The 5,539-nt window shown below is 36.6% G+C and overlaps 1 pseudogene across 1 annotated transcript in view; it reads right to left on the bottom strand.

Moving 5' to 3' along the window:
- The window catches only part of LOC101293422, a 15,246-nt pseudogene that overhangs the window by 7,737 nt on the left and 1,970 nt on the right, over nucleotides 1-5,539 (bottom strand). The window contains exons 6-18 of the transcript XR_185141.1: nucleotides 5,408-5,464; nucleotides 4,968-5,033; nucleotides 4,787-4,861; nucleotides 4,600-4,707; nucleotides 4,133-4,267; nucleotides 3,738-3,844; nucleotides 3,573-3,666; nucleotides 2,801-2,968; nucleotides 2,490-2,630; nucleotides 1,359-1,559; nucleotides 1,139-1,237; nucleotides 897-1,049; nucleotides 345-730 (exon numbers count right to left, since the gene is read on the bottom strand). The product of XR_185141.1 is annotated as an ABC transporter C family member 12-like (transcript). The remainder of the gene's footprint in view (nucleotides 1-344; nucleotides 731-896; nucleotides 1,050-1,138; nucleotides 1,238-1,358; nucleotides 1,560-2,489; nucleotides 2,631-2,800; nucleotides 2,969-3,572; nucleotides 3,667-3,737; nucleotides 3,845-4,132; nucleotides 4,268-4,599; nucleotides 4,708-4,786; nucleotides 4,862-4,967; nucleotides 5,034-5,407; nucleotides 5,465-5,539) is intronic.

Here is a 5,539-nt window from a genome sequence, read left to right as displayed (position 1 = left end):
ACTTTAAATAAAGTCAATCTCGCAGGAAACTGGAATTCGGCGGACTCGCCGGGGAGGGAAAGTGATCGGGGACGCTGCTGGAGTCCGCTGGGGTGGAGGCGCGCCGTCGTCGGCGCCGGACGGTGGCGAATGGAGGGACGTGCGCACTTTAAGCCAGTGCGCACGTGCGCTCCACATCCGGCCTGTATATATATCTTTATGATCGTCAAACATATCCTTGTTTTTCCCATTAATCCAAAAACATTTCAACAATCTATATTTTCCTATTAGCAATCTACTTCCTCCGTCTTAATTTTAAGACCATGTTTAAGCTTGAATTTTTGAAGAACAATTCAGTCTCTTACCTGTGTAAAACTTTCCAACTTACAACACCTGTTTCCCGTTCCTCTTGGTTAATCAGTACAGATTTCATCCCTTTCTGTTTCTTGGTGTAGCTTGCATCTTTTGGCACGTCGTCCACCACCCCATTAGACACAAGAAGTGAGGTTTCTTGGTAATCAGTTTTCCTGTGTTCCTTTTCTTCTACATGTTCATCCATTTTCCCAGCATTTTCCATAAGCTTCTGGAACAGCAAACTGTTTTCAGAGAGATCCTTAAAGGTTCCAAACTCCTTAATCGTACCGTCAGAGACTAATATAATTTCATCCACTTGAGGCAAAAAGTGTAGCTGATTTGTGACAAGCACCCTAGTTTTCCCCTGCAACTCCTCCTTGATACAGCCGTTGAAAATCTACAAAAAAAACTGGGTTCAGTTGAAAGACAATGATCTGAAGTCTCAAGGAAAAAAAAACAAAAAAAACTTTGAATTTGTACTTGATGAATTATAACTCGTTTTTTAATAGATGAGCATGGCAAGATTATGAGAATGATGATAGTACATCAATTAGAAATAGTACCTCTCTGGCAACATGAGCATCTAGAGCACTTAATGGGTCGTCAAATATATAAACATCTGAATTAGAATATACAGCTCTGGCCATTGAAACCCTTTGCTTTTGACCTCCACTAATATTGACCCCTCTTTCACCTATCTCCGTAAGATCTCGACCCTGGTAAATCAGGTACCGTAGTTAACATACTGGAATCTTTACATGTTAATGAGATGTAATGGCAAAGAAAAACCTCATAGTCCACTTACTGGAAGTAAGTCTAGGTCATGATGGAACTCAGTTACATCAATAGCCTTCCAATACCGTGCAGCTTCAAATGCAGATCCAAATAAAATGTTTTCACGTACCTGGAAGAATATATTTAACACTTTGTAAGCACATGTAGGGGTCAAGATGACTTAAAATTGACAGAATATCCAAAGTAGATTGAGCTTTATAGGCTTCTAAAGAAGAGAAACTGTGACTCACAGTAGCATTGAAAATCCATGAAACTTGGGGAACATAAGCAACAGTCCCCCTAATTGTAACACCTGCATCTTTTATGGGAGGAAGCTCCCCAAGCATGGCTGATATAAGTGATGTCTTTCCTTCTCCAGTGCCACCAACAACTGCAACTAAGCTACCAATTGGGATATCTAAGTTGATGTTTGATAATGTGGGCTTCTCTGCCTGCATAGGAAAGAGGAGAAGTAAGGGTTATTAAGACATCTTTGCATGTTCAAGAAATTGACTAGCATCATCACGTACATGAGAAATTCTCTTGGACTGTCTATGTTACTCTCTTTTCTGGTAAAATTTCCAGATAGCATACCTTGTTAATATTAACAAGCAATGATATTTAGCATCATAGTCCAAACCATTAGTTTGAACTATGAAGGCCAACTCAGTAGCATCTTGGTTTCTGTTAAATCACATAATTAATACTTTCCAAGTCAAATATGTCCAGTTTACTGTATATCATAGTTGCTTGATCTTAGCTTCCTCTTCATTATGTAATTGATACCCTTGATTGTAATTTACTAGACAACAGATCTAAATGGCGGTAATAATAATCCTATAATTCACTGTATATAATCATTTGCCTCTCAATGAGAAGAGTACACAATTCTATAAACCTCTTTATGGTATCACTTTACAGTGTTTCCATGTATTCTAAGCTATGACAGAACAGTCAACCATGGAACTCAATGGTTTACATGTCAGAAAATTAAATTGTGGCAAAGCAACCGGTTTCCGATGCAAAATTAAAAGTTTAAGATGAAAAGATATCAATGCATCAAGTAGACTTGGTATAATTTTCCACTTATATCAACATCGGTGAAAGCATGACACTTGAAAAGTTATTTACAGTTGATGACTCAAAGTTGTTGAGTTCCTAATTACCTTGTTAGCCATCTCCTTCAGATAGGAAAAGAAACTTACTACAAGGAATGTTTTTTCATAGATCGTTACTGCAAGACATGTATACTTGGCAATGAACAGAGGAGAAAAATACTGTTACAGACACCAACTATGCACCATAGATGACCCCATATTCTAACTAATTAACGTAAATTCTGGATTTAGAAAATATATAATTCTAAAGATAACAGACAACACCTTTGAATCCCATGAAAAGTACCCATCCTGAATTGAGATGGCTGGAAGCCCTGGTTCAAGAGGAGGGTTGGGTACTAGAAATCTCTCCTCAGTTAGAAACAGTTCCTCCAAACGCTGTAAGGACACATTTGCATTTACAAGCTGTCAAGGTAGAGCAGAGTCAGCAAACACCAAGTCAAAAAGACTGGGAGAATTAGATGACACGCCCATACGCACAAAAGAAATGTGAAGTACAAGATCTCCAACTGTAAATGAGATAACATAAATGTAGGTGATGACAGATGAGTTAACAGATAAAAAGCCCATGCTACCTGACTTAATAAGTTGGGTAGCATGAATAAAGGGTAGCGTAGCACTGCAAAAAGAGAAAGTGATGTGAATGCCCTAGCAGGTGTCAATTCGCCTCCAAGGAAAGTGAACGCCCCAAATGAAGTTACTGTCACAACAGCTGGGATGCTGTTAAGTATAAAATTGTTCAACTGAAAAACCAAACAACTGGTCACATAAATTATGCGGTGACAAATAAATAGTACGTAGTAATGTTCTATCAGAATAAAATATTATGAATCTATCAAGGAGGAAACAGTTACTTATCCATGTATAAACTCAACCATCTACACAACTTATAAATGGAAAATGCTCAAACATTTTCTTTGAATTTGTAGCTGTATATTACGTCACTAATAATGTTAATCTAGGTTGATACCTAATTCTATGATTGAACGTGGTCACACAGAAATCAATTATTTTACCAATGCTAAATATTTCTAGAGTACACGACACTAGTATAAAAGCGTAAAACAACTATGATTAGACCTTGCCAACATCATTAATATATGTAGCTACATCTGCAATTAATGAGTTTGAGCCAAGTAAAAAGGCTTTAGGGGGTGTGATAGCTGTTAGTTTACATACTCAATTTCAACAAATAAAATAACAAATCACCTATGGATACTTCTCCGGTAAGAGGACCAATAGTAAGTATGAAGGGAAATAGAGAACGAGAGAAAAAAAAAGTCATGAAGGGAAAGCCTGAAATTGAAACTTCCCACATAATTTAAAAGATGAAGTGTTGTGTCATACAGCAGATAGTAATTGCGCTTTACGTAACCTTGAAAGCTCATCATTTCGTATATTTTGAACTTGCTCCTGGAAACTTGTCTCCCATGAATAACATCTGAAACACAATATTTCACATTAGAATAGAAAACATCACCGATAAGCTATAATAATATAATTCAGTCATACTTCACAGTGTCCATGGCAGCTAAAATTTCGTTCATGAGGCCAACTCGCTTGTCAGTCTGTTGCAGTCCATCCTTAGTCAGTTTCCGCATTTTGCTGAACAACGTTGTCTGTTTACAAAGGAAATTATAGAAAATGACTCATTATGCACAACGAAATTACAGGAAGAGAAATTTCTTTATCGACAGAATCAAACAGAAAAAGCGACAGTATCAGAGTAACTAACAGAAAATGAAATTCACCAATCCTGCAAACAAATTCCAACAGACAACCAATACAACCAGTAACTTTAAAGCGGGAAATAGAAAGGTTCTCTAAGCTTGAACTTGTGAGGTAAGTCAATAAATAGACTGTTGATACCAAGAAAAACCAAAATTGAATAATAATGACATGCTGACCTGGATGGGGATTGTGAGAACTAGCATCAAGGATCCAATAAGAGATGCACCACCTAATTGTTGGTAAAGAAGAACCATAGCTACAATGATACGAAAAGGAGCTGACCATAGTCCGTGAAGGATTCGGGCTGTTTGCTGAATCATGATAAAGATCATTCTTGTCAGTTATAAATTCGAAGTTGAGTAAATTGACATAATAAAAAGCAGTTCAAAGTATTAGATATGCATTGCCTTCTTGCTCGAGATAACTTCGTCTACCGAAAGGAAACAATAAGTAGTTTTCTAGAAGGTAAAATGACAAGGAGAGAGAGAGAGAGAGAGAGAGAGAGAGAGAGAGAGATGACCAAGTATCAGTATCCAAAATTTGGTTCTTTGATCAAAATGTTTAAAAGTTTCCAGGAGAATCTAAATTGTTTAGAGTTTTATAGCATTTCTTCAGGTATGACAATACGTCTACTCGAGCATACCTGGAGCGCATCAGCATCTGTAGACATCATATTTGTTATCTTCCCAGATGGGAACTTCTTACGGCCCTCGTGTGTTATTCTTATAGATTTACGGAATATAGCAGCCACCTACAAAGAGTAAAACAAAGAAAAAAACTTTTAGTGAATCATACAAAATGAAACGAGTTGATCTGGATGAAGAATTTACCAAAGTTGATCTCAACCAAAAGCCAACATGCTGAACATTCTGGTAATACTGAGACGCAAGGAGCACACCAAATGACTAGACAAAAATAAATAAACTTGTCAATGTATTTCACTTTTTTTTTAATCAACACTTGATACTAAACACGATGATACTTGAGAAAAGTCCAAGATAATAGCCATACCACACCAATGAAAATTAAGAAGGCATATATGTAACCAATCCAAGCTGGATCACCTCGTTGCATTGACTGCATGGAATAAAAAGAGGATTACAGACGAAATTGATATACAAGTAATATGTTTAACAAAGCAGGTTCATTCAATTGCTCAAATGAATGATAATAAAAAATTAAAAAAAAAAAATAGATTCTTGAGCTACTAGAGTAACTGACTGCATGATATGATAATGTCTAGGCTAACAGTGATGCTATTTCTCCTAAAAAATAGTTGGACAATGACTTGAGTTTTTTTATTTTTCTTTTTTAAGGAAGAAAATGACTTGAGATTGAAGCTTCAATACTTCTGACTCTCTTACCTCCTTTATAGAAAGCTTTTGATATGATAGTTTATACATGGTAAAGTAAGTCTTTACTTGGAAGTCTTTGGCAAAAAAGAAACTAACCTGCAATAAAAGATTTAAGAGAATGGGACTCAAAAACTGAAACAGATCCCAGCCAATCTACAACATGGATAATATTATAAGAGAGATACAAATGCACACTGTTTCTAATCGTTCGCAAACACCACCCCCCCC

This window comes from Fragaria vesca, linkage group LG6 (assembly GCF_000184155.1).
Source record: "Fragaria vesca subsp. vesca linkage group LG6, FraVesHawaii_1.0, whole genome shotgun sequence".
Taxonomy (NCBI): Eukaryota; Viridiplantae; Streptophyta; class Magnoliopsida; order Rosales; family Rosaceae; genus Fragaria; species Fragaria vesca.
Note: the sequence above shows the minus strand (reverse complement) of the source record. Positions and strands in the feature narration are given on the sequence as shown.